Source organism: Elephantulus edwardii, unplaced genomic scaffold, assembly GCF_000299155.1.
Source record: "Elephantulus edwardii isolate Elephantulus edwardi_28Jun2011 unplaced genomic scaffold, EleEdw1.0 scaffold00004, whole genome shotgun sequence".
NCBI classification, from domain to species: Eukaryota; Metazoa; Chordata; class Mammalia; order Macroscelidea; family Macroscelididae; genus Elephantulus; species Elephantulus edwardii.
The window spans coordinates 26,622,270-26,650,060 of NW_006399754.1; positions in this window are offsets into that span (position 1 = coordinate 26,622,270).

Consider the following 27,791-nt stretch of genomic DNA (forward strand, 5'->3'; position numbering starts at 1 on the left):
TTTATGTTCTCCTTGATGTCATCCTACAACTCATTTTGAATTGGTAAAATACCATTATAGGTAGTTCAACAAATAGACACAGACCTGTACATCTTCACTTTTTCTAGGCTCTGCCAAGAAATTTAGAAAGAAACTACCTGGCCAACTATCGAGAAGAGATCCATATTTGTTTCCATTTCAATATAGCTGGTTCAACAGAATTTGGAAATTATCAAATATATCTGTGTTTCATTGAATATGCAAAGGGATTTGACTGTGTGGGTCATAACAAACTGTGGCTGACTCTGAGAAGAATGGAAATCCCAGAACAGTTGATCGTGCTAATGTGAAACCTATACTTGAACCAAGAGGCAGTTGTCAGAACACAGGAAGGAAACACTGCATGGTTCAAACTTGGAAAGGGCGTACGCCAGGGATGTGTCCTGTCTCCATACATTTTCAACCTGTATGCAGAACAGATTATCTGGGAGGCTGGGCTCTATGAGGAGAAATGTGGGGTCAGAATTGGTGGAAGATCTATCAACGATCTGCATTATGCAGATGACACAACCCTGCTTGCTAAAACTGAGGACTTGAAGTACTTGCTGCAGAGGGTCAAGGACTGCAGCCTCCAATATGGATTGAGGCTCAATGTCAAGAAGACAAAGATTCTCACCACTGGGCCAATTGGAAGCATCAGGATGGATGGTGAAGAGATTGAGATTATTCACAGCTTTAGTCTGCTTGGCTCCACAGTCAACACTCTTGGCACCAGCAGCCAGGAAATTAAATGATATGATGGGAAAGTCTGCTGTTAGGGACCTCTCCAAAGTCCTGAAAAGCACTGGTGTCTCTCTGGAGACTAAGGTGCATCTGATACGAGCCATGGTCTTTGCAATCACTTGTTATGCATCAGAGAGTTAGACAACGTCTAGGGAGGATTGAAGGGGAATTCATGCCTTTGAACTGTGGTGCTGGAGAAGAGTATTGAGGGTACCATGCACTGTTAAGAAAACCAACAGATTCATTTTGGAGAGGGTTAATCCAGGCTCCTCCTTGGAAGCAAGGTTTCTGAGACTTCATCTGACAAAATTTGGACATGTTGTTAGGAGGGACCAGTCCTTGGAAAGGGACATCATGCTTGGGAGGGTAGAGGGATAGTGCAGGAGGGGAAGACACTCTATGAAGTGGATTGATGCAGGGACTGGGGTAATCAGGATGGGTGTATCTGAGACGGTGCGGTTGGGACAGGATAGAGCAGAAATTAGGGCTGTGGTACATAGGGTCACTCTGAGTCACAAGTGACTCAATGGCACATAACACACACACACACACACACACACACACACATCTCACTAATATCACATGCAAGAACAATCTTTCAGGAAATTATTTTAAAATGCATGAAATAGTACACTGAAATGGAACTTCTTGAAATTCAGGCTGAATTCAAAAGAGGCTATAGCGTGACATATATCATTTCTGATAACAGACAGACCTTAGTTAAAATTAGAGAATAGCTGAATTGTGTTTATTGTGTTTTGTTGAAAATGCAAAGGAATTTGATGGTGTGGATCCTCACAAATCATTAATAACATTTTCAAATATGAAAACACAAGAATACTGAATTGTGCTCACGTGAAACCTATGCATACAGAAGCCGTTGTTCAAATAGAACAAGAGAACGCCACATGGTTTAAAATCAGGGAATGCATGTGTCTTTTCTCCACTCCTATTCAATCTGTTTGCTGAACAAATCATTTGAGAAGCTGAACTATATGAAAACGAACTTGGCATCAGGATTGGAGGAAGACTCATCAACAGCCTGTTTTAAACAGATTGCACAATCTTGCTGGCTAACAATGAAAGAACTTGAAGCATTTGTTGAAGAAGATAAAATACTGTAATCTTCAATATAAATTGTATCTCAACACCAAGAAAACAAAAATTCTAACTAGGAAAATAAGAACATCATGAGAGATGGAGAAAAGGTTGAAGTTGTCAGCTATATCATTTTATTTGAGTTCGCTATAAAAACCCTTAGTAACAACAGTCAAGAACTTAAAAGATGTATAGCATTGAGAAAATTTGCTCTCAAGGTCTAAAATGTTAAAGAACAATGAAGTCAGTTTACAGGCTAAAGGAAGCCTGATCCAAACCAGGGTGTTTTCAACTGCTTTCTAGGCATCTAAAAGTTGGACATTGAATAAGGATGACAGAAGAATGGATGTCTTTGAATTGTTTTGTTAGAGAAGAATATCGAATAACTCAAGGACTGCTGGAAGAACAAATCTGTATTTAATTAAAAATAACCAAGGTGCTCCTAACAAGTAAGGATAATGAATTTTAGTTTCACATATTCTGGACATACTGTCCTTGGAAAATTATATTATGCTGGGAAAGGTGGAAGTTCAGAGTAAGAGAGGAGACCCTCAAAAGGTTGGATTGACATACTGACTGCAACAATGTTATGAACGTATTATAGATCATGAAGAGGAAGCAATATAGGACAAGTTCAGATTTGTTGCTCACAGGATAGGTCCATAGCATTTTACAATAACAATACAGTCTTTTCAAATCTTTTCATATTCCAGAAATTCTGGAATCCGTTTGCCAGAATCTATAAACAAACAAAAAAAGTTCAATTTTGCTTGATATTAAATATGTAAACAATTCTGATGACACTTAACATTTAGGTAATATGAAGTCTTTCTAAAATTTGATCAATAACTCCTTTTTATATATACAATAAAAATAGTAGGGAATGTAGAAGACAAATGTCTATTATTATTATTATTATTAGTCCATGTGTGATGTTGTATTTGAGATCTTCTGTGTGCCCCAGCAGACAGATAACTCTGCCTCTCTGTCTGCTCTGTTTTGTGTGCTGAAATCTGACTACCATCTCAATAGGTCCTTTGTCCTTTAGCATTTTGTTAGTTTCACCTATTGGTTGATGACTAGCACAGTTTATTAGATTTGACAGAGGACTGTGGGTGTCATGTGAAGACAGTCAGTGCACCCCAAAGAAGTGAGACTTACACAGAAAGACCAGAAAGGAGTAGAGTACAGTTTCCCAAGGGCCCAGAGAGGAATGTACAGTATGCCTCAGCACACAAGCACTGGCAAGACTGAACCTAGGGACAAAACAACAACAAACGGGAAAGAGAGAAGGGGGTTTGTCTATACCAAACACGGTGGGCTCCTGAATAACTGAATGCAGATGTCTTATTCAAGGTAGAAGTGTTTGGTGCATGATTGTAGAGATGGGGAACATGGTCAGAATGATTAATTACAAAGATTGAGAAATTGTATTAAAAAGAATTTTTTTTTATGACAGGCCACAGTACACGGCAAGAGAGTAGTCTGAGATCACAACTTCTGAGCAGTCATGCAAAGGTCGTGATGACTACATTAGGAAGTGGGTCAAAGGCAGCTAAGAGGAGCAGGTGACATAGTGCACAACATAATGAGCTGCTGACCAAAGTCGGTGGCTTACAGCCCAGAAAACCCCAGGGAAGGCCACTAGGAGTTGGAACCTGAACTGACTCAAAGACAATGCGCAGGTTTTGTAGATGGCAAACCTTGTAGAGGACAAATTAGCCCAATGACACACTATCCAGAGAAGAGTGGACGTATGGAAAATCAGTCAGGGCGATGAATTCTCTACTTACATCTCTTGTCCTGATTACATGACTCATTGTCTCATATTTACTTGCAACAAATGTTCTTATTATGAATTTTCTGTACACAGCTTGGCGTTATTTATATAAAATTTTGCATATAGGAGTTGTTGTTATTGGTTTTGATTGCCATTAAGTCAAGTAAGACTCATAGCAGCGCTGTGAACAAAAGACTTGAAGCCTTTCTATAACTACTGTTTTTCTCACTGTTCATAGAGTTTCCAGAGGCATGTTATTTAGGAAATGGATGCCACTCCTGCTTCTAAATTCACCAGCCGCTCTGCTGGATAAGGACAGGCCCTCTCCTCCTGTGTAATTAACTGCTCTGAAAACCTACCAGGGCTCAGCTATGTGTCAGTTCCAACTCGATGGTACACATCAACAACAACAATGTTTATATATGGGAATTGGAACTGTGTGTCTTTGGGATTGCAACCTAGCTTCTTGCCACCAGGCCACCAGAGCTCCTATACTATTCTTTAATCAATTCTATACTATAATAAGAAGTATATAACTGATTAAAATTTGCTTAGTGCATCATAATTTATACAATGTATGGAGTATGAATCTTTCTCTAGTTCTGATACAATATTTTTCTTTATATACTCCTGCTTCTTGAATTATGTGCTTAGTATGCAGATTGATGTGTGCTGTGCATCTGAAAGCTGGACAAAGACTAGGGATGGGAAAGGAGCAATGGTGCCTTTGAATTGAGGTGTTAAAGAAGAGTGGACTGCTGGGAGAACAAACAGAGTCATCCTAGAGAGGGTGGGACCGGGCTGCTCCTTGGAGGCAAGGATTCTGAAGCTTCATCTGACACTCTTTGGACATGTTGCAAGGAAGGACCCGTCTTTAGAGAGACATGTCATTCTTGGGAAAGTAGAGGACAGCACAGGAGAGGAAGACCTTTGATGAGATAGACTGATTCAGTCACTGGGGTAATGGGGGTAGGTGTGTCAGGGACAGTAAGATTGGCACAGGATAGAGCAGGGTTTAGGGCTGTTATACATAGGGTCACTATGAGTCACAGGTGACTCGATGGCACATAATAACAACAACATTCAGAATGAAGAGAAAAAAGGTCCAAACATGATGCACATCTTTCCTGACATAAACTATGAATGTAGTGCTCCCAACTACAACTGCTTCAAGGAACTCATGCAATATTATTCAAAATGGGGGACCCCCGGAGGACATTATGCTGAGTGAAATATCTCAGTCACAAAAGGACAAACGCTGCATAGTGCCGCTGTTGTAGAATGGGGCTGATATCAGGGTTGGGGTAAGACTGAGAAAAACTGGATAAATTATGTACACTGCATTGAAACAGATGAGGGAGAGAACAGTTTAAAAGTGATATATTATAGGGTATTATGGTTATCATAAGAGTCCAGAATGAAGGTTCCATAGTGGAGTGTATCTGGGGTGGGGAGACTGTATACCAATGAAGGAATTTTTCTTTTACTTTTCAGAGAGAAGAGTGAACTGGGGGCAGGGGGGTAAGGGGGAGAGGTGAGGAGAAAAGTGCAACAATGAATGAATGGAAATCTAAAATCTCTGTAAATGTTCCTTAAAATTAATAAAAGAGAGAGAGAGAGAGAGAGAGAAAGAGATAGAGAAACACAACTAAGTGTTCTGGAATTACCATTCTCAATGTTAGCTATAGTTTGTTGTGGTATGCACAATCAAATGCCTTTGCTAAATCAATAAAATACAAACATCTCTCTGGCATTTTTTACTTTCAGTCAAGATACATTGGACATATGCAATGATAGTCCTTTTTAAAAAATTTTTTTCTACTAGTTTATTTACAAAATTTGAATAAATTGTTTTCGAGAACACACTCTTTCAATTTCCCTCACCCCAACACTCATCAAATTGTACAACCCCATCAATAACCTCCCCTCCCCCTGCACATCCACATCCCTCTGCATCTACCCTCCCCCACTCCTCTTGGATCCTTATACTCATTCTACAATAATGGTTTTATACAATATTTATCCTTGTGCGACTGAATTCACTCAGCATAATTCTCTCCAGTCCCTCCCAAGTCACATAATAATTTACAAAATCGTTGCTCCTGTGTGCTGCATAGTATTCCATTGTGTGACTGTACCATGATTTATCAATTTATTAATTCGAGGTTGGACATTTGGACTGTTTAACATAGTTTCTTTCTAATGCAGCTGGTGTTTTTGACAGTTTCCTGTCAATATACTGTTCCAAATGATTTTGTTTTAGTCATCTCTATTCTGTTTACTCTTTTTAATATTTCATAATGTTATTCTTATTTTTAATTGATTTGCATACAAAATTCCTCTTTTTTATTTTGTTCATATAATCATTCCCATACTTGTCTTATAAAGTTAATTACCATTGATTTACCCCATCTTTTCAGGGTCTTTCCAAATCTCTTAACCCCCGACCTTGACCCTCCAAATGCTGCAACCCTATGATTTCTTTTCTCTGTCTCCTCAGCTCCCTCTCCCCATTCTCCTCTCTTTGGACATTTATATACCTCTTCATAGTTATCCCTTTTGTTTGTCTGTTTGTTTACAATAATTGTCTTATGCAGTATTTCTCCTTATGAGACTTAGGTCACTCAGCATAATCATCTCTGCTGTTTTTGTGTACTGTCAAGTTAGAACAGACCCATAGCTGACTTCCCAGCTGGTTTTCAGAGGCAGTTAATTCCTTGAGAGAAGGTTTCTCATTCATTCAAGGAAGCAGCTCATGACCTCAAACCTTGTGCCTTCAGGATTGCAGGACAGCTTCTTGCTGCTGGGACATCAGAGCTCTCTTAAATTATATAGCAGTTTTCAAATCTGTTATCCCCGAGTGCTGTGTAGTATTCCATCATGTGAATGGACTACAGTTTCTCAGTCCATATTTTTATGTTGACAGGCATTTGGGCTGTTTCCATATTCCTGCTATTGTGAATAATGTTGTTTTAAGCATCTGTATACTAACCCTCATTTGTGTCTCAATCTTTTCCTCAGAATATATTCTTAGCAGTGGAATAGCTGGGTCATAAGAAATTTATATGTTCAGCTTTTTGAGGAAATGTCTGTATCTCATGGTATAAGATTCATACTATTCACATTATTCCAAACAATCTTGCCCTTTAGGAAGTTGTGAATGAGCATGTCTCAATATGGGTTTTAAAGTGGATCTCAGAGAAGACCCCAAAGGTTTGGAGTTAGAAAACCAAAAATTAGAAGCTCTGGAATTAGAAAATAAAAATAGAGGAACACGCTTAGTATTTCTTAAGTGAAATAGCGAAAGAAATAATTCAAAGTTCAATTTACAAGAATGAAGGAGTCTGTAGTTAAAATATTGAATGATGAATGAAGTGTTAAAGGAAGAATGAAGGGATACACAGTATCGCTGTACCAAAAGCAATGAGTGGCACTGCAAAATGTCAGAAAGTCCTGTATGATCAAGGACCAATCTCACTGAGAAAAGAGGCCCAAGCCGCACTGAAGGCATTTGCTGTATCCGAGGTCCTAGGAGGAGATGTGATACTTACCATTTGGACCATACAGGCAGGGCTCCTCTCCGCCTCTCCTCTGAAAAGATGCTAATCAAAGAATTTTATGTTTGTATCTGTGCCATTGAAAAATATCATTCCAGGAGTGAACCAAAACAAATAAAAGTGGTTTCTTATGGAATCATTTTGTTAATGTGTCAAAATGTGTCAGGTTCGACATCAATCTGGTTTCCAAACTTAGGTTTCATGATGCTATCTCAGATTAATTTTAATATTCATCATATAATTTTCACTTAAAGACACGATCAAATCATAACTGTTCGGGCAGACATTTTTGATCCCGCTTTCAAACTCTGTTACCTGAATTCCATGTTTTTCCTTCTGAAAGGATAGAGAATATATCAAATATCTGTTCTGGGATTTGATGGGAGATTACAAATTTGTGCAAATTTCAGAGTGTGTGTGCTTCATGTTATGAAAGTGAACTAACTCTAAAAAACAATGGGTGTGGTGCATCTTCCTAGGAGTTATGAAGGTTTTATCTACTTTTTATCATGTGCTTTAAAAACATATTAGATACATATTACATAATTATTCCTAGCAATATGCATTTCATTACATAAATGGAAAATTATGAAATGTAAGAAAAGTTTCATTTACTCATAACATCACTATAAGAAATGTTTATACCAATGCAGCTCGTTCATACACCTACTCACGCCATCACTGGAAATACATTATCAAGATATCACAGTAAAGTACCCTTTTGCCAATTTTTTTTACCATGACATTACATTTTCTTTGAAAGTACATGTTACTGTCAAAGTCTTTCATCTAATTATATTATTCACTTAGCTATTTTTCTACTTTTGAATATTTTTATTCATTCCACTTTTCTCTTAATAAATATAATTCTAGGAAAAATATAATCTCATCCATTAAAATGTTAATAACTTCACTAGTTCATTGTAAATTTATCAAATTTGTATTATTTGATAAAAATTCTTTAGTAAAGAATTTTTTATAAGATTTTTATAAAATGACATTTTGCTTTTCAAAAAAGCTTACGTTAATATATACATGCATGTGTAGTATTTTTTTAAAAATTATTTTCATGTTCAAAAACATTCGAGAACCTGGATGATGTCTGTTGTTTCATTTCTTTTGTATAGAAATTAAGTATTTTTCCACTTTTGCTGTCCTTTTGTTAACACACTGCTAAAAATAAAACATATACTTAGCAAACAAGAATTTGATAATGGCTTGGTTGGAGGAGTTCAATGTCAATTAGTAACTCAGATCGAGTATTCTGGCAATGGACGTGAAGAGATGAAGATTTATTCATGAAAACTACTAGTAACAATGGGAGGTGAAATTGTACAGAACATGACACACCCTGACTTTAAAGACATCACCGACTGTCCTTCCAGTGACCATTTGAGGCCATGTTAAAGGCCACTCTTGAGTTGTCCTGACATCATTTCATTGTCATCATTATATAGCTTTCATCTTCAGCTATTTTCTTACGTTTCTGTCACATCAGGTTGGACTCTTGCCGCATCACCTATCCCAGAACTCTCCGAATGAACATAACATCTGGCAATGATCCCTGTAAAACATTGTATTCATAGCTGTAGCACAATTAAATTTTTATGTGGAAACCCATATTTGACAACATGGATATGATGAATTTGCTCCACTCCATTTGCAAAGAAGCACTACAATACATAATGCATTAAAAGGCTACTGGCCTGGAAAGAGGGGCATTTCAGGGACATTTCAGGGAGAAGGATCACTACAAGCACTTGATCAAACTATGTTTTTAAGACTTTATGGCTCTTAGCAGTGTTCAAAAATGAAAAAAGAAAGAAAATTGTTATCCCAAGTCAGTAGCATATGTTTGAGAATAATATTTCCATACATAAATGGGATGGCAATTAGTGAGGCAAAAGTCTCTAACTTAAATGTATTTTATTTTTTCCCTTTTTTTTGTCATTTCTCCTATCTTGAAAAGGATAAAATTAATATTCAGAAGATAATGCACCCAAAGTGAAAAATTTAGACCAATAAAAATGCTCAGGCTGGTCTATGTCACAGTTTCTGGCCTCTAGGGTATATTTTCTGAACGGAAACTTCAGGAATTCATTGACGTCATAGTCTAGACAATACCTTACTTCTGCCTGTGATCTAGTCTCATCTCTAATTAAAGACATTGCCCCCACTGAGCTCTAATGTTCCTTCCAAAGCTGGACTACATCTTACATGTGATGGGTTGACCAAACATTCATTTAATTTACCTCTAGAGATCAAATCACCCTTGTCAGTTTATGCCTGACACTTGGAGACTAAAGCTCTTTGACTGTCTGAAGGCCCTGTGGACAAACACGAAACTGAACTGACTTAAAAAGAAACCAATTCAGAACTCTTAGCTCATGTTTTATTTAGATGTGTCCTATTAATAACACTTCCAGGGAAAATTAGTCTTAGCAGTTCTGTTAACTGAAGTGTTGGACATTCCATTATGTCCACAATTGTTCAGTTGCTCACAATACTTTGTTTTACTCTGGGCAATGATAGAACACTTTACTTTCTACTTCTACTGCACTAAAAATCCTTTTAGTCCTTTCATTTACCCTCCTGGTTGTGTTTGATTTCTTTTTTGTACTAAAAACATAATGTCAAACCTATTGCCATAAAGCCACGTTCAACTCTTAACAATCCTACCCTGAGCTTCCAAGGCTGCATGCCTTTATAAAAGTTGACCACCTAACTTAGTCCCATGAAGTAATTATAGCATTTGAACTGTTGACCTTTTGATTCACTGTCTGATACATTTTTACACCAATAGTGTTCCTATTGGGAGCTCTGGTGGTCTAGTGGAAAGAAGCCACATAGCAATCCCAAAGGTAAGCAGTTCGAGGCCACCAGCTGCTCAATGAGAAAAGGATGGGCAATCTCCTCCCTTATAATTAACTGCCTTTGAAAACCCATTGACAGGTCAGCTAAGGGTTGGTTCCGACTCTATGGTACACAACACACACAGAGTACTGCTATTGCTATGCTGATGTTGTTATGTACTGTAGATCTTAACTGAACTGACCCTCCAGCTGGTTTTCAGAGACAGTAATTCACCTGGGAGGAGATTGCTCACTTTGTCCCATGGAACGATTGGTGGATTCCTAATGCATGCCTTTGGGTCAGGAACACAACTCTTTATCACGAAAACACCAGAACTCCCCAACAGTCATTATTGTTGCTGCTGTGTACCATTGAGTCAGAACCTACCCACAGCTGACCCTGCAGTGGCTTTTCAGAGGCAGTAATCGCATGGAGAAGATTGTCCTTCCTTTTCCTGAGGAGCATTTGGCAGGTTTGAACTCTGTACCTTTAGCTTTGCAGTGCAGATTACCACTAGGCCACCAGAGCTTCCTAGTAGTTATTCTAGAACATGCTAGTCATCAAAGTAGAATATGATTCTAAAGGATCAAAATAAGTCATTATTAAAACCACATTCATTCCTATTTCCTAGGAAACAAATTTATCTTAATATTTCTCCATTCGATATTTCCTTCTGACAACCCCCCATTCCCTTTACTGCTGTTAGGGCTTTATAAATAAAAGAACTTGTGGGAACTAGTTGGAGTTACTTTCTCACGCAGGTTAACAATGACATTCCCCAAATGCTTACCTGATTTTCTGAAGAAATCTACTTACCTCTTCTAAGTCACAGTTAAAGTCGTAGGGATATGAAAATATAACTGATAGACTCCATTTTTTTTCTCTGTGTGTTTCAAGGACTGTCAAAATGTATTTTCCCCCCAGTTTGCACAATAAAGAAACCTGCTTCTAGTAGCAGGAATTATACAATATTTCTATTTGTGAATTTTTAGATTGATTTTATTCTAAGGTATGTCTTGCTAGTTGTATGCACAAACTCTAATAAGGTCATATCCAGAAAATGTTCCTAGAAAGTTTCATTTTACATGCGTGGCATTTTGTCCATTTGTACTGAAAGGAATTTTACAGGACAAAACTAACAAAACATTTAACTCTTAAAATTTAACAGTGATTCTCAGTAGTCTGACAAGCTACGCAATGACTTAATTTGTCAAGTTATGTCTCGCATGTTGTAATCTGATATGCTCAACCAGCCAGTTGTAGAGGATTGTTGTGTTTCTTGTTAGATGCTTTTGAGTCAGATACAACCCGGAGAGACCTTATGAACATCAGATCTGAACACTGTCCTATCTTGTCCCGTCCTCAAACTTCCTGACACTCAAGCCCATTTCACCAGTCACCATATCTAGTCACCTGCTTGAGGGCCTTCCTCTCTTTTATTGGTCATCCACTTTCTAATCATTATATCCCTTTCCAAGGAATAGCCTCTACAAGCAACATACCCAAAGGATGGATGTGAAGCAAAGCTTTATTATCTTTACCAACAAGGAGCATTCTGGTTGTACTTTCTTCAAGGTATACTTGTTCTTTTGGAAGTCCATGAGACACCCAGTGCTCTACTCCAACATCACAGCTCAAAGTTATCAATTCTTCTTCTATCATTCCTATTCATTGGCCAGCTTTCAGATTTATAGCAAGTGATAGGAGAGACAATGGCCTGAATCAGATGCACTTTAGTGCTCATACCAACATCATTGCTCTGCAATAACTTGGATAGGTCCTTGACAGCAAAATTTCCTGGGGCAGTAAGTCTCCTAATATCCTGACTTCTGGGCCAAGGTAATTGACTGTGGATCCAAGTAAGATGAAATTGTTCACAATTTCAATCTCTTCTCCATCTATCATGATGTTGCCTTTTGGTCCAGAGGCAATGATTTTTGTTTTCTTGATGCAGCCCATATTGAAGGCTGTATTGATATGCAGAAAATTCTAAAAGTCCTCCTCATTTTCAGCAAGCAAGGTTGTATCCTTTGCATAATGAAGGTTACTAGAGAGATTTCCTCTGATCTTGTTGTCACATTCTTCTTCAGAGGGTCCAACTAGTTGGATAATTTGCTCAGCATACGTATTTAATAGGTGTGGACAGAGGACATGACTGTGACTGACTCTTTTTTTTTAAATTTTAAACCAAGTAGCAGTTCTCTTGTTCTGTTCACACAATAGCCTCTTGGTCTAGGTAAAGGTTTTGCATGAGTATGATTAAGGGCTCTGGGATTCATATTCTTCTCAATGTTATTTATAGCTTGTTATGATCCACACAGTCAAATGCCTTTGAATAGTCAATAAAATGTAATTAGACATTCTTCTGGTATTCTTTACTTTCAGCCAGAATCCATCAGATATCAACAATGATATCCCTAGTGCCACAACCTCTTTTAAATTAAGCTTGAACTTCTGGAAGTTCCCTATCTAAGATCTATTCTACCTGATTTTTAATAATCTTCAGCAGTATTATGCTTGCACGTGATATTAATGATATTGTTCAATAGTTTCCACATTCTGTTGGATCACTTTTCTTGGGAATGCGGCAGATATGGAGCTCTTCCAGTCAGCTGTCTTCCAAATTTCCCAGATAGACTGGTGAGTTCATCCAAGAATGAATCTGTTAGTTAAAACATACCAATCAATAGCCCATCGATTCCTGGGCCTTATATTTTGAAAATTCCTTCAGTGCAGCTTCAACTTCTTCCTTCACTACTATTGGCTTTTGTTCAAATAGTATTTCCTGAATTTTTTTAGTGTCAGTCAATTCCTTTTGAATAAGTAAATTAGGGTAGATAAGCAGCCTTTCTTAGACCACACTATAGATATAATGGAAAATCCTCTAGGGTGTAGCATCACATTTAAACTTAAAAAGAAGGAAAAATGGATAAGAACAGAAAAGAAATGAACTCGATTATCATCAAATAAGGAGAAAAAGTAAACAGTTTAACTTCTTTCAATTAAAGGTCCTTAAATTGAAAACCTTCTAGAACAAAACTAATGTCAAGACACAGTAAGATCTTCAAGAGACACAAACCCACAGATGTGCAAAGTACTTTTAAAACTTGTCCCAAATCTAACAAATAAAGAAAGCCTTCTGCCAAAGTTGACACCCTCAATTTGGACCTCTAGCATCATAAACTGTGAGAGGATAAAATTGTATTGAAGTTAACCACTTGTGATATTTCTTTTGTAGTTGTAGTTTCATACTAGAAAATTAATATGCACAGTATAACTCTATTAAAGAGTACTACTTCTTCCTCTGCTCCTTCCTTCCCCACCACCCAAAGGACCTTTTTAATTCAATAACTCAAATATGCTTTGTCTCATAACATCAATTACCACTGTGCAATGCCATTATTTGTTTGTTGTAGTGACCGTATGTACAGCAACCTTGAAACCTGCTCTACCCTGTGCCAACCTTACTGTCTCTGACACACCTACCCTCATTTCCCCACTGTATCAACCCATCTAATCAATGAATCTCTCTTGCTCTGTCCCTCTACCCTTCCAAGCATGATGTCCCTCTCCAAGGACTTTTCTCTCCTTGTAACATGCCCAAAGTATGTCAGACAAAGCCTCAGATTCCTTGCCTCTAAGCAGTTTGTTTTAATGAAATCTCTCTTCCTTTCCATTCATCCTACCTATTGATTTTCTAATCTCTATCCCCTCTACTTCCCCTCTCATGTCAACTGTCTGCAATTGCTCTAATATGTGTGTAAAATTTCTCTTAATCTTTTCTCTCTCTCTCTCTCTCTCTCTCTCTCGCCTGACCCTTTTCTCCCATCCTATGAAAACACTTGAGAATAAGTCTTCTGATTCCCTTTCAGGGAACTGCATCAGAATTTCTTACTCTGGGAGAGTCACTGAATATGTATTTTGATCACTTTTTAAAAAAGATATCCTCGTGGATTTTGGTGGGATTTGCTGTTGTCTGCTACTTCTGGGACATTGTGATGACATCGTTATTGTAGATTTTTAATATTCTTCCTTTTGGTATGTGTGATAGCCCAGGGAGTTTCAGATTAATTGTTTTGTCTGTGACATGCTGTTGATTGGCGGACTGAAGGATGGTTATAATCTAATGTTGGACAGGTGAGATACATTCTGAATTTGCTCTAATGGAGTATTTGGGTGCGCTTGTCTAGTGTTTTAGGGCCTACAATAAAGATGGTGTGAAAACAGGTCTACTTATAAGGTTGGGCAATTGTGCTTTTCCATGATGTCTGTTGGTGGAGGGTGTCTTTGAGCCTCTACTTTTGTATGCATCATACCAGCCAAGTCACTGAATTTCTCAGTCCCTGACACTGTAAAAAGTCCCTCACACTGTAAAAATTCATTTCTATGAATTGGAGTATTTCTGCAGTTCATTAATACCCTGTATTACTGCACCTTTAATTTTATCACAACACTGCAAGGCTGTTGGACTGGTACCTGGCACAGCCACGTGTAAGGCAGAACCATGAGGCTGGATCTCAGAAGCCTGGTAGACCACTGTCAGGCTTCGTGCTGGTAGTGGTGTGGTGTGGCCTTTCCTAGACATTCCTCACCCAAGCCATTCAGTCAGCAGTGGTGAATCTTAATGACATGGAAGACTCAGGTGATATCAGTGAGCATAATTTTTGCTTTATTTAGGACCTGCTATACTTAGCACAAACAAATCTCCAACAGCTGAGCATAAATTGGCATCCTCAACACCAAATTAAAAATGGCTTCACTGAGATCTTGACCTGTATCAGCTCAGGTTTTTCTCTCCAGAGCTCAAGAGCTCACCATGATGGAAAGGTCTTGCCTTGGGGACCAAGAATGTTCTACCAGGTCAGGTGAGATTGATCAGCTAGTACTCCTTGAGGGGAGATGGGGGTCCTGTCCTCTCCTTAGTCATTGTCCAAGACTGGTAGCTCTGGTCTTTTCCTTTTTTTTTTAGCTTACCTTTTTTTGTGAGACCAGTCAAGTTATATGATGCTGCTGTGCTATTCTATTTATTTAGTCCTACCCTACCCCTTCATTCTCCTTTGCATTTAACTTTGTTTTCAATAATTTTAACCAAGATTCAAGTGCTGGAATAATAGTTCGTGATCTGCATTCCCTGACTCTTATGTCTCTATGGGAAAGAGGTAGGTTTGAAAAGAAGATAATGCTTCTGACTATGAAAATGCCAACATGCTCACTCTGTCTCTTCCAAATATTGTCTGATACTACTTTATAATTGATCAAACTCCTGCACAAAGAACCCAAAATCTTAAAGGTACATTAATTACATGGGCTATGACTCTTTTGCCAGAGGCATTTTTAAGAGGTGAAACATATTGCTGTTAAGTTAGAGCTGACTTGTAATTGACCTTCCATCTGATCTTTAGACTCAATTGCACAAGAGGTAATTGTTACTCTTATTCTGCTGAGTCGTAGGTGGATTTGAACTACCTGAGAGGTGTTAACGTTTGCTTAACAGACATTTCCTTATGCACTATATCACTTGAGTTCTCAGAAGTGAAGGCAGACTTACTCCGTCCTATTGCACAATCATGCAGTCTTACTTTAATCATCTTTCCTACATTAACAAGATAAACCTGACAGTAATAACAGCTGATATTGTAGGGGTATAGCAGAAATAAGTGTCTGAGGGATATTTATCCTGGTGTTCCTCCTAGACTTTTCTTGTAACAGTAGATTAAAGGTGTAAAGGGAAGAAAAATTAACACTCAAATGAAATAGAGTTTATTATTTCATAGTATGATAATTTAGTTTATATTAAGGTGGGCCCTTGATATATAAGCACTGATGAATCTATTCATGCTTTATTTCTATTTTCTGAGGGTTTTTTATTTATTTTAAGGGCATAAAAATATTTCCCCACTTACTAGGTGTACTAGAGAAGTATGATAGAGTGTAGGGAGAATTCCGTACAGGTGTAGGTTTGGTTGTGGATGTTTCTGCGTATGGCATCCACTTCCTAAACAACTTGACTCTGGAAACTCTATGAACTTTGATAAGTGCCAATAGTTGTAGAGGGGCTTCAGGCCTTTTTTTCATAGGGTCGTTATGAGTCATGCTCAACTAAAATGCAATCAACAACAACACTTAGTAAAATAGTAAAGAAAGTATTTATAGGATTTTGTAAATCTTGTGTCTTTCATCAAACACTGCACAGCCATTGTTGTTAATTGCCATCACATCAGCTTCTACTTATGGTACCCTGACCATGTGCCCTGCTCTAAATCTCCATTTTCCTCTGTGGAAATCCATAGTGGTCCTGATGTGCAAATCTGTTGTTTGCCCTGAGTATAGGGGCAAAAGACTAAACCCTCCATCTAGCAGCTGGTTCCCTCCGAAGTTTCCATCAGGACAGCTGGTGCTCTCACAACACTACCTAAGCAGTTTTGTTGTGTTTTTTTTTTCTTTTTTCAGGTGAAGTGAATTATTAGAGGTCTTGGGGCCAAAACCATCTCAAACTACCCTCAAACTTTCAATGGGTAAGAAGCCCAGCTCATTGGAGTGGATCTGGACATGGAATGCAACTGCCTAGAAGGCCACTTTTGGTAAGCAGGACTAGCTCTGCTGGATAAACCGTAGTAGCCCATTGTTATAGTCACAGAACAATCCTTCTCATTGAAGATCAGCTTCTCCTTCACTGACCCTCCACGTTTTCAAGGAACAGTGAAAACATGCCCAAAGTATGAGAGTATTTTTGTTTCTAAGGAGTATTCTTACTGCATTTCTTCCAGGGCAAGGATGATTTCCTTTTTGTCACTCTGTGGTACGTGGAAAGAAATCCATCAAACACCACACTCGCAAGGCATCTGTTCTCCTTCAGTAGTTACTTTATGGTCAACTTTCACACGCAGATGAAGCAATTGAAAATACCATAGCTGGGATAAGGCACACCTTTAAAATGAGGTTTTGCTTTCTGGCACTTTAAAGAGGTCCTTGAAAGTCTAGCTGTCCAATGCAACCTGCCATTTGATTTCTTGACTGTTGCTATCATGAGTATTGATTGTAGATTCAAGTAAAATGAAGTTTTTGACCACCACAATATTTTTTTATCATGAGGTTTATTGGTCTAGTTATGAGAGTTTTCTTGTGGTTTTGTTTGTGTGTGTGTATTGAGGTGTAATTAATACTGAAGGTTTTATTCACTGATATTCAGTAAATGTTTCCAGTCCTTTCACTTTCAGCAAGCATAATAATGGCATATGCATGATACAGGCTGTTGATAAATGTTCCTCTAATCCTGATGTCACTTGCTTTTTAATATAACCCACCTTCTCAAGTTTTCTACTCATCTTGCAAATTTAAAAGATATGGTAAATGGATGCAGACATTTTGTAAGCCTTTCTTGATTTTAAACCATGTAATAGTCCCTTATTCTGTTAGAATTCCTTTATTTGTCTATGTTCAGTTTTCACATGAGCACACTGAAAGGTTTTTGGATTCTCCTTCTTCTCAATGTTATTCATAACTTATTGTGATTCACACAATTGAGTGTTTTTGCGTAACAAATAAAACATTAGTCAAGACATATCACTCTGGTGTTCCCAGCTTTCAGTAAATACCCTTCTGGTATCAGTAAGGATAACACTGATTCCATGACCTTCATTTGAACAATGTGGTTCAGTTTTTCACCTCAAACAATGTGCAGTAGCTTTCACAGCCAAGAGATTTACCTCAAATGTTCATTCCTTTTATTCTCCACTGATATATGGAAATACTCAGCTTCTAAATAAATATTACGTTTCTTGGATTTTTAGTGTACTTCACCTGATATATATAGATAGAGATAGAGATAGAGATGATAGATATATAGATATATATGAATGTGTGTGTGTGTACGTATGTGTGTATATATGTATGTGTGTGTATATATATGTATAAAAGCAGGTGTGACAACCATTTCCTAAACATGCCTCTGGAAACTTCATGAACTTTGGTAAATGATGATAGTTATAGAAAGGCTCCAGACCTTTTATTCATATGGTCACTATGAGTCATACTCAACTCAATGAGAATCAGCAACAACATACATATGTATGGATATAGTATATATAATATACTATAGAATAGAATATATACTATATATCATATAGGATATGATATGGTTTGATATCATATGATATATAATTCTTCATGATCAAGTGGGATTCTTAAGAGACATGCAAGAATGATTCAACTTAAGAGAAACAATTAATGTGAATCATCACATCAATAAAGCAAAGGACAAGAACCACATAATCTTATGAAATGATGCAGAAAGGATCTTTGATAAAATCTAACACTCTTTCTTAATTTAAACAGTCAGCAAAATAGGGACAGAGCGGAATTTTATAAACGTAGTTAAAATTATATACACAAAACCAAGAGCCAACAGCAATTTCGGTTCCTACACAATATGATCCAGTCTGCAGGACACTATGCCACGTCATTCATAAGAAGACAAAAAGTGCATAAGACCACAGTTGTGAACATATGAGGATAACTGGGGTAAGTAGGGGGAGATGAAATGAGCATAAACAGAATATTCAGAGAGGGAATACTATAAAGAAGCAGGATAAAGCAGAATCAGTCTTGAAAGAATCAGTGAAAGGAAAATAAGGGTGTGTTGATGTTTGTTATGTGTTGTTGGGTTGACTATGACTTATGGTGACCCTATGAACAATGTTTTTTAACCTTGCCCTATCCTGAGCCAACCTCACTGTCCTTAACACACCTGTCCCCATTGTCACAATCTCTTGTCAGTCTATCTCATTCAGAGTCTTCCTGTCCTGTGCTGTCCATCTACCATTCCACACATAATGTTCTTCTCCAAGCACTGGTTCCTCCTGGAAATACACTCAAAGTATGTGAGATGGAGCTTCAAAGTCCTTGCTTCCAAAGAGTAATATGGTTTCACCATCTCAAGGATAGACTTGTTTGTTATCTTGGTTGTTGTTGTTGTTATGTGCCGTCGAGTTGCTTGCGACTCATAGCAACCCTATGTACAACAGCCCTAAACTCCGCTCTGTCCTGTGCCAATCGCACTGTCTCTGACACTCCCATCCCAATTATCCCAGTCGCTGAATCAATCCACCTCATAGAGGGCCTTCCTCTCCTGCGCTGTCCCTCCACCCTCCCAAGCATGATGTCCCTCTCCAAGGACCGGTCTCTCCTCACAACATGTCCAAAGTATGTTAGACGGAGCTTCAGAATCCTTGCCTCCAAGGAGCCACCTGATTTAACCCTTTCTAAGACAAATCTGTTTGTTTTCCTAGCAGTCCATGGTACATTCAATACTCTTCTCCAGCACCACAGCTCAAAGGCATCAATTCTCCTTCTGTCCTCCTTGGTCATTGTCCAACTCTCTGATGCATAACAAATGATTGTGAAGACCATAGCCTGTATCAGACGCACCTTAGTCTCCAGAGAGACACCATTGCTCTTCAGTACTTTGGAGAGGTCCCTAACAGCAGACTTTCCCATGGCAATGCGCCTTTTAATTTCCTGGCTGCTGGTAGTTCATTGTATATTCAATGCTCTTTTCCAGCATCATAACTCAGACTTCAATTCCCCTTTTATCCTCCTTATTCATTGTCAGATCTCAGGTGTCTAAAAAGCAATTGAGAAGACCATGGCCTTAATCAGGTGCACCTTAGGCTATAGACTGACGTAATGTTCTTCAGCACTCTGGAGACGTATTTGGCAGGATATTTTAGTAATGCACTTCATCTTTTGACATTATGACTGCTGATGATAAGAGTGTCGATTGTGGATCTGAGCAAGATGAAATTGTTTAAGACCTCAATCAATTTTCCGTCTATCATAATGCTGCCTAGTGGCCTACTGGTGAGGATCTTTAGTTTCTTGATGTTGTTATGCTATCCATATTGAAGACAGCAGTCCTTGACCTGCAGCAAAGACTTCAAGTCCTCTTCACTTTTGGCTAACAAGTTTGTATCATCAGCATAACACACAATTTTGATAAATCTGCATCCAATTATGGTGTCACATTCTTCAGAAATTCCAGCCTCATAAATTATCTTTTCAGCATATAGATTGAATAGGTATGAAGAAATGACACATCCCTGACACAGTCTTTTATGGTTTTGGATCATGTAGTGTTCCCTTGCTCTGTTCCAACAATAGCTGCCTGGGCTAAGTCTAGGTTTCACATAAGCATAATCACGGTTCTAGGATTCCTATTCTTCTCAGTAGGAGCCACAATTTGATATGATCCACACAGTCAAATTTATTTAAATGTGCCGATTAGCAAATAGAAACAGGAGGAGCAGAAAGAGATGAAATATTGGAGGGAGAAAAAGACTACACAAGGTACAATGGAGCCTCAATGAGAGGAGATGATAAAGACATAGATCAATAGAATTCATTACATAAAATTCAATGTGTATGAATGACTATAAACAAATTTAAAAAAATAATGGTGGCACTGAAGAGAAGTCTAAATCTCATAGAAGGATTTGGGGGAAAACAAAATACAAAAGAAGACCAAGTTCTAGGAATTGATTGTAGACTTAAATGTTTCAGCAAATGAATTCAATGCTGAAAATATTTATGCCAAGAAATTCAGAAAAATATCTATCTGCCAACTGGTTAGAAGTGTCATATTTTTACCTATTCCAATGAAAAGTGATCCAACAAAATGTATGAATCACTGAGAAATACCATAGATGTCATATGCAAGTAAAAATTTTAAAAGATCATTTTAAAATGGATACAAAAAAATAAATTAACAAGGAACAATAGAGATTAAATGAGGGCATGGAGTGGATGGGCCATAGTAACCAGAAACAACTGAAAAAAGAAACATGGTAAAATAGCAAAAGTAAAACCTGGACAGACAATAATCATAATTAATGTGAATGGGCTAAATGTGGTAATCAAGAGAAAAAGAGTAGCAGAATGGATAAAATAAAAAAAAATCCCATCAAGCTATGTCCTACAAGAGACACACAAAAAATGTGGAATTAAAGACACTTAAAATCAAAGGCTGAAAAAAAAATATGTACCAAGCAAATGGTAACTACAAAAAAGAGTGGCAATTTTAATCTCTGATAAAATTCACTTCAGAATGAAACCATCATAAAAGATAAGGAAAGGCATTACACACTGACTAAAGGCACAATAGATCAAAAAGAAATAACCTTGGTCACCATTTACAGAACAAATGATACACCTGAAAAATACATTTTAAAAAAATGGTTAACAGAATTGAAGAAAGAAATAGCACCACAATAGTGGTACAAAACTTCAACACACTACTATTACCAAAGGATAGGCCAACTCAAAAGAAACTCAACAAAGACGCAGAAGTTCTAAATTATACAATCAGCCAACTTGAACTTGTAGACATATTCAGGCTACTGCACCCAAGTAAAATTCAATTAACTTTCTTCTCAAGAGCATGTAGTGCATTCTCCAGAATCAATCACACATTAAGGCACAAAGCAAGTCTCAACAATTTCAAAAACATTGAAATAAGAAAAAAAAAAGTCTTCTCAAAACACAATGCCATAGAAATTAACCACAGGAGGGTAAAGCTTACAAAACATCATATTTGGAAACTGAATAGCTCTCTACACTATGGGGTTATAAAAGGCCTCCACAAGAAAAAGACTGATAACACAGTTATAAAATGGGAAAAATATGGAAAGAATTTTCACAGAGGAAGATATTTGAATGGTCAACAGACACGTGAAGAAATGCTCAAAATCACAGGCAATAAAAGAGATTCAAATCAAACCCACAATGAGATACCATCTCACTCCATTAGCAGTGGCAACCTTTAACATGACAGCAAGTAAGAAATGTTGGAGAACATGTGGCAAGGTAGGAATTCTTATTCACTGTTGGTGGGATTTAAAATGGGCAGCCACTCTGAAAGGCAGTTTAGCATTTCCTCAGAAAGCTGAACATAGAAATTCTATATGACCTAGCTATTCCACTGCTTGGAATGTACCCCAGGAAAATGAAAACTGAGGCACAAATACAGACTTGTGCACCAATGTTCACGGCAGCATTATTCACCGTTGTAAGAATATGGAGACAGCCCAAATGTCCAACCACAATCAAATGGATTGAGATACTATGGTACATTCACATGATAGAATACTGTACAGCACACAAGAGCAACGATTTTGTAAATCACTAACTTGGGAAAGACTGGACAACATTATGCTAAGTAAAGTAACTCAGTCCTTTAAGGACCAATACTGTATAAGACTATTATTGTAGAATGTGTATGAGGATCCCAGCGGAGCAGGATGGGAGCAGAGTGATGAGAATGAGTGGGGGTAGGAAGTGGGAGGTGGTTAATCATAGGGTCATACAATTTGATGGGTGGAGGGACCGCGGGCTAAAGAAAATGAGGACGATCTGGTGTGAAAACCAACTTATGTGAACTTTGAATGTAAACCAGTACAAAATAAAAATTTTATTTAAAAAAACACACACACAAAAATGAGGGCATGGAACAAGGGATATGATTGATGATATCAGATGGATATCACAGTGAGGGAAATGGTGTTCTTGACCATGACATGGTCTTCTCAATCATTTTTAAAAGCCAGATAATGAGTGAGTAAAATTGAAGAATAGTCAATGCTTTTGAAATATATTGTTGTTGTTGTTATTATGTGTCATCAAGTCACCTGCAACTCATAGCAACCCTATGTACAACAGTTCTGAACTCTGCCCTATCCTGAGCCAGTCTCACTGACTCTGGAACACCTACCCCCATTTCCCAGTTGACACAGTTACTGTGTTATTGACATGATTACAGTGATACAGTTACTATATTGACTCATCTAGGGTCTTCCAGTCCTTTGCTGTCTCTCCACCCTTGCAAGCATGATGTCATTCTCCAAGGACTGGTCCTTTCTGGCCATGTGCCCAATGTATGTGAGAGAGAGCTTCAAAATCCTAGCCTCCAAGGAGAAACGTGTCTTCACCCTCTGTAAGACAGACTTGTTTGTTCTCTTGGTAGTCCATGGTATGCTCAAGACTCTTCTCCAGCACCACAACTCAAAGGCATCAATTCTTCTGGCATCCTTAGTCATTATCCAGATCTCTGATCAACAGCAAATAATCGAAAGAACATGGTACATCTTAGTCTTTAGACTGACATCATTACTTCTCACTATTCTGCAGAAGTCCCTGAGAGTAGATTTTCCCATTGTAATGCATGTTTTATTTCCTGACTGCTGGTTCCAAGAATGTTGACCTTGGAACCAAGCAAGCTGTAATTGTTAACAACTCCAATATCTTCTCCACATATCATGGTGCTACCAATTAGCCCACTAGTGAGACTCTGTTTTCCTGATGTTGATCTTCAATTCATATTGAAGACTACAGTCCTTAACTTTCTGAAGCTTCAGGTCCTCCTCAGTTTCAGCAAGCAAGGTTGTGTCATCTGCATTACACAGGTTTTTTATGATCCTTCCTCCATTCCTAATGCCACATTCCATAAAACCCAACCTCCTGAATGATCTGTTCCACATATAGATTGAAAAAGTATGGGTACAGGACATATCTCTGATACACTCCTGTCCTGATTTTGAACTATCTAGTGTTTCCTTGCGCTGTTCTGAGAACTGCTTCCTGATATAAGTTTCACATGAGTACACTCAAGTGTTCTGGTATTCTCATTATCATACTGAAGAATATACCAATGGTTTCCAGGAAAAAATAAACCCTGTGTATGCTGGGAGGAGTATACCCACATTGCTTCCAGGAAGCAATGAAAGTGAGACTTTAGTGCCTGTACTTGGAGAGTGTTATTAGGTAGGATCAGTCCCTGGAGAAGTGAATTATGTTTGGTAAAGTAAAAGCCAGTGAATAAGGAGAGTATTTGACCTTCAAGTGGCTTTTCTGAGGCTGTACATAGCACAGGGTGAGAGTGTTGCTCTTTCTCCCATGTAGCCACGGGGGATTTGAGTGTGTAAAGAAGCATGGCCATACAATGCTCTACAGATGGTTGTCACTGCTGTTGTTAGATGCTATCAAGTTGGCTATGACTCATACCAACTTTATGATCAACAGATTTGAACCCTGTTCTATCCTGTGCCATCCTCATCACCTCTGACACACTGAAGTCCGTTGCTATAGTCACCCTATTAATCTATCTGGTTGGAAATTTTTCCTCTCTTTCACTGATCAAGAATGATGTCCTTTTTCCAGGAATAGCCTTTCCTAGCAACATGTCCAAATATGAGAGACAAAATTTCTCCATCCTTGACTCCAGAATTCCCTGTGTAAACCTTAGTTCAGTTTAAATGGCAAATTCATTACCACTGATTTTTTTAGTTACATAGAGTAGTTTCTTTCAAATAAAACTTTAAAAAAGTAATAATTTCATTTTGCCTTAAAAAACCATGACTCATAGAAATAAAACTAATAAAATAAAATAAATTTGAATAATATTTCTGTTCTACAATATAAAGGAAGTATCGTCTTCTATGGTTCAGAGTACATGATATATTTTAACTTAAAGGATAGATGTAGTTCTAATTATATTTCACGAATATATGTCATTGATCTAATTATATTCCATAGAGTCAGAACCAACTCATAGCTTACACTCAAGTGGATTTTAAGAGGCTGTAAGTTGCACAGGAGAAAAGTATCTGTCTTTCTCTCATGGTCTAGAATACATAGACAAAGAATATGATGTGTCAAGATTTACTAGGTACAACATTGTATATAGATCAAGTCGTGGTCCCTAAATACTATGTAATTATATTTTCTTATATTACATTATATTCAACAATTCAACTCACAGTAGTAGAGTCAGAAGCAATGTGAAGCTCTCTCTTCAGGTGGTTTTCAGAGTCTGTAAATTGCAGTTATGTGCAGATATGCTGAACAAATAATTTTATAAATTGTACTACACGAATAAGAATGTGGCATCGGGATTGGAGGAAGACTCATAAACAACGTCTTTATGCAGATGATACAACATTGCCCGTTAAAAACCAAAAAGAGCTTAAAATACTTGCTTCAGAAGATCAAAGACTACAGCCTTCAATATGGATTACATCGCAACAAAAATCTTCATCGCTGGAGCGAAAGCCAGCATTGTGGTCAATGGCGAAACGATTGACGTTGTCACCAATTCATTTTTACATGAATCCAGTCAATACCTACTTTTATCAATGGTCAAGAAATCAAAAGACGGTGCTTTCTCAAAAAGTTGGAAATAGAAATACCATTTGACCCAGCAATTCCACTACTGGGAATATAACCCAAATAGACCAGATCCGCCACCCGAGCAGATACATGCACACATATGTTCATCGCGGCTTTGTTCACAATAGCAAAGAGTTGGAAGTGCCCATCATCAAACAAATGAATAGAGAAGCTCTGCTATATTCACACAATGGAATAATATGCGGCACTGAAATACAAAGAACTCATTTAATATTATACAAAATGGGTGACCATGGAGGACATTATGGTGAGTGAAATTTCTCAGTCACAAAAAGACAAATTACGTAAAAAGGAAAAACATAAAAAAAAAAAGACAAATTACAGCATAATGTCACTGTTACAAAACAAGACTGACAGGAGAGTTGGGGGAAACTAAAAAAAGAGGGGCTAAATAATGTATACAGATGAGGGCAATAACTGTATAAAAGGAATATATGATTAGGTATTATTGGCAAGACGAGAGTCCGGAATAAGAGCTGCATAGTAAAGTGATTGGGGTGGGGTGAGGGGGGGACTGTATGTAAAACAATGAAAGAATTTTTTTCCAAAGAAAAAAGTGATCTGGGGGGTGAGGGGACAGGGAGGAAAATGTGCAACAGTGAAGAATTGGAAACCGAAGTTCTTTATAAACTTTCATTAAAATCTCAATTTAAAAAAAAAGAAAATAAATCAAAAGACAAATTTCATTTTGAAAATCTACTGTCAAGAGCCTCTGCAAAGAGGTCAAGCACAAGAATATGCCTCTAAAACCAAGGTGCACCTGACTCAAGCCATGTCCTTTCAATTATTTGTTATACATCTGAAAGTTGGACAATGAGTAGACAAAGATGACAGAAAAAGAACCAGTTTCTCTTTCAGGGTTTAGATTTGTGGTATTAGAGAAGAGTACTGAATGTCTCGTGTATTTTCAAAAGACCAAACAAGTGTGCCTTGAAGGAAGTAAAAACATGCTACTCCTGGAGACAAGGATGGTGATGTCACATACTTTGGCCTTTTACAAGAGGAGCTAGTCCTTAGAAAAGGACATCGTGCTGTAAATGGTGAAGTTTCAGAGGAGAGGAAGACTCTACCAATGACTGTAACAATGACCTTGAACATGTCAGATACCCTGAGGATGGGGCAAGATTTTGCATGATGTCTATGAATTATCACCGTAATACCTCATAACAGAAACAACAACAGATCACACAGGAGAAAAGTGTGTATTTTTCTCCCATGAAATAACTGGTAGATTTGAACCAACTAATTTAGAGTTCGCAGTGTTCCATATTACAAACTAGCCAAAAGAGCTCCCATAGATATTAATATTTTGTTAATTAGTATGTTATGGTTGTTGTTGTTGTTGTTGTTGTTACGGTGGTTTATGTGTCGTTGAGTCATTTGCGATTCATAGTGACCCTATGTACAACAGAACTAAAACCTGCTCTGTCCTGTGTCAATCGCACTGTCTCTGACACACCCATCCCGATTACCCCAGTCACTGAATCAATCCACCTCATAGAGGGCCTTCCTCTCCTGCGCTGTCCCTCCACCCTCCCAAGCATGATGTCCCTCTCCAAGGACCTGTCTCTCCTTACAACATGTCTAAAATATGTCAGACAAAGCCCCAGAATCCTTGCCTCTAAGGAGCAGCCTGGTTTAACCCTATCCAGGAGGAACCTGTTTGTTTTCTAGCAGTTCATGGTACCCTCAATACTCTTCTCCAGCACCACAGCTCAAAAGCATCAATTTTCCTTCTATCCTCCCTAGTCATTGTCCAACTCTCTGAAGCGTAACAAGTGATAGCAAAGACCATGGCCTGTAACAGATGCACCTTAGTCTTTAGAGAGATACCATTGCTCTTCAGTACTTTGGAGAGGTCCCTAACAGCAGACTTTCCCATCACAATACGTGTTTTAATTTCCTGGCTGCTTGTACCAAGAGTGTTCACTGTGGAGCCAAGCAAACTAAAGCTGTGAACAATCTCAATCTCTTCACCATCCATCCTGATGCTACCAATTGGTCCACTGGTGAGAATCTTTGTCTTCTTGACATTTAGCCTCAATCCATATTGAAGGCTGCAGTCCTTGACCCTCTGCAACAAGCACTTCAGGTCCTCCTCAGTGTCAGCAAGCAAGGTTGTGTCATGTGCATAACGAAGATTTTTGATAGATCTTCCATCAGTCCTGACCCCACACTTCTCCTCATAGAGCCCAGCATCCCAGATAATCAGTTCTGCATACAGGTTGAAAAGGTGTGGAGACAGGACACATCCCTGGCATCTGCCCTTCCCAGTTTTGAACCATGCAGTGTTCCCTTGCTCTGTTCTGATGACTGAATCTTGGCCCAAGTATGGTATGCTGTGTTATCTTATATCACATGAGTTCTTGTTGTATACTGTCGAGTGTGAGCTGCCTCGTAGATGACTGCACTCAGACGTTACCAGACTCAGGTTAACTATCACATGCATTTCAGTTCTTCCTCTGTTATAATGGTGGTTGTGCCTATTGTGTATCATAAAGTTG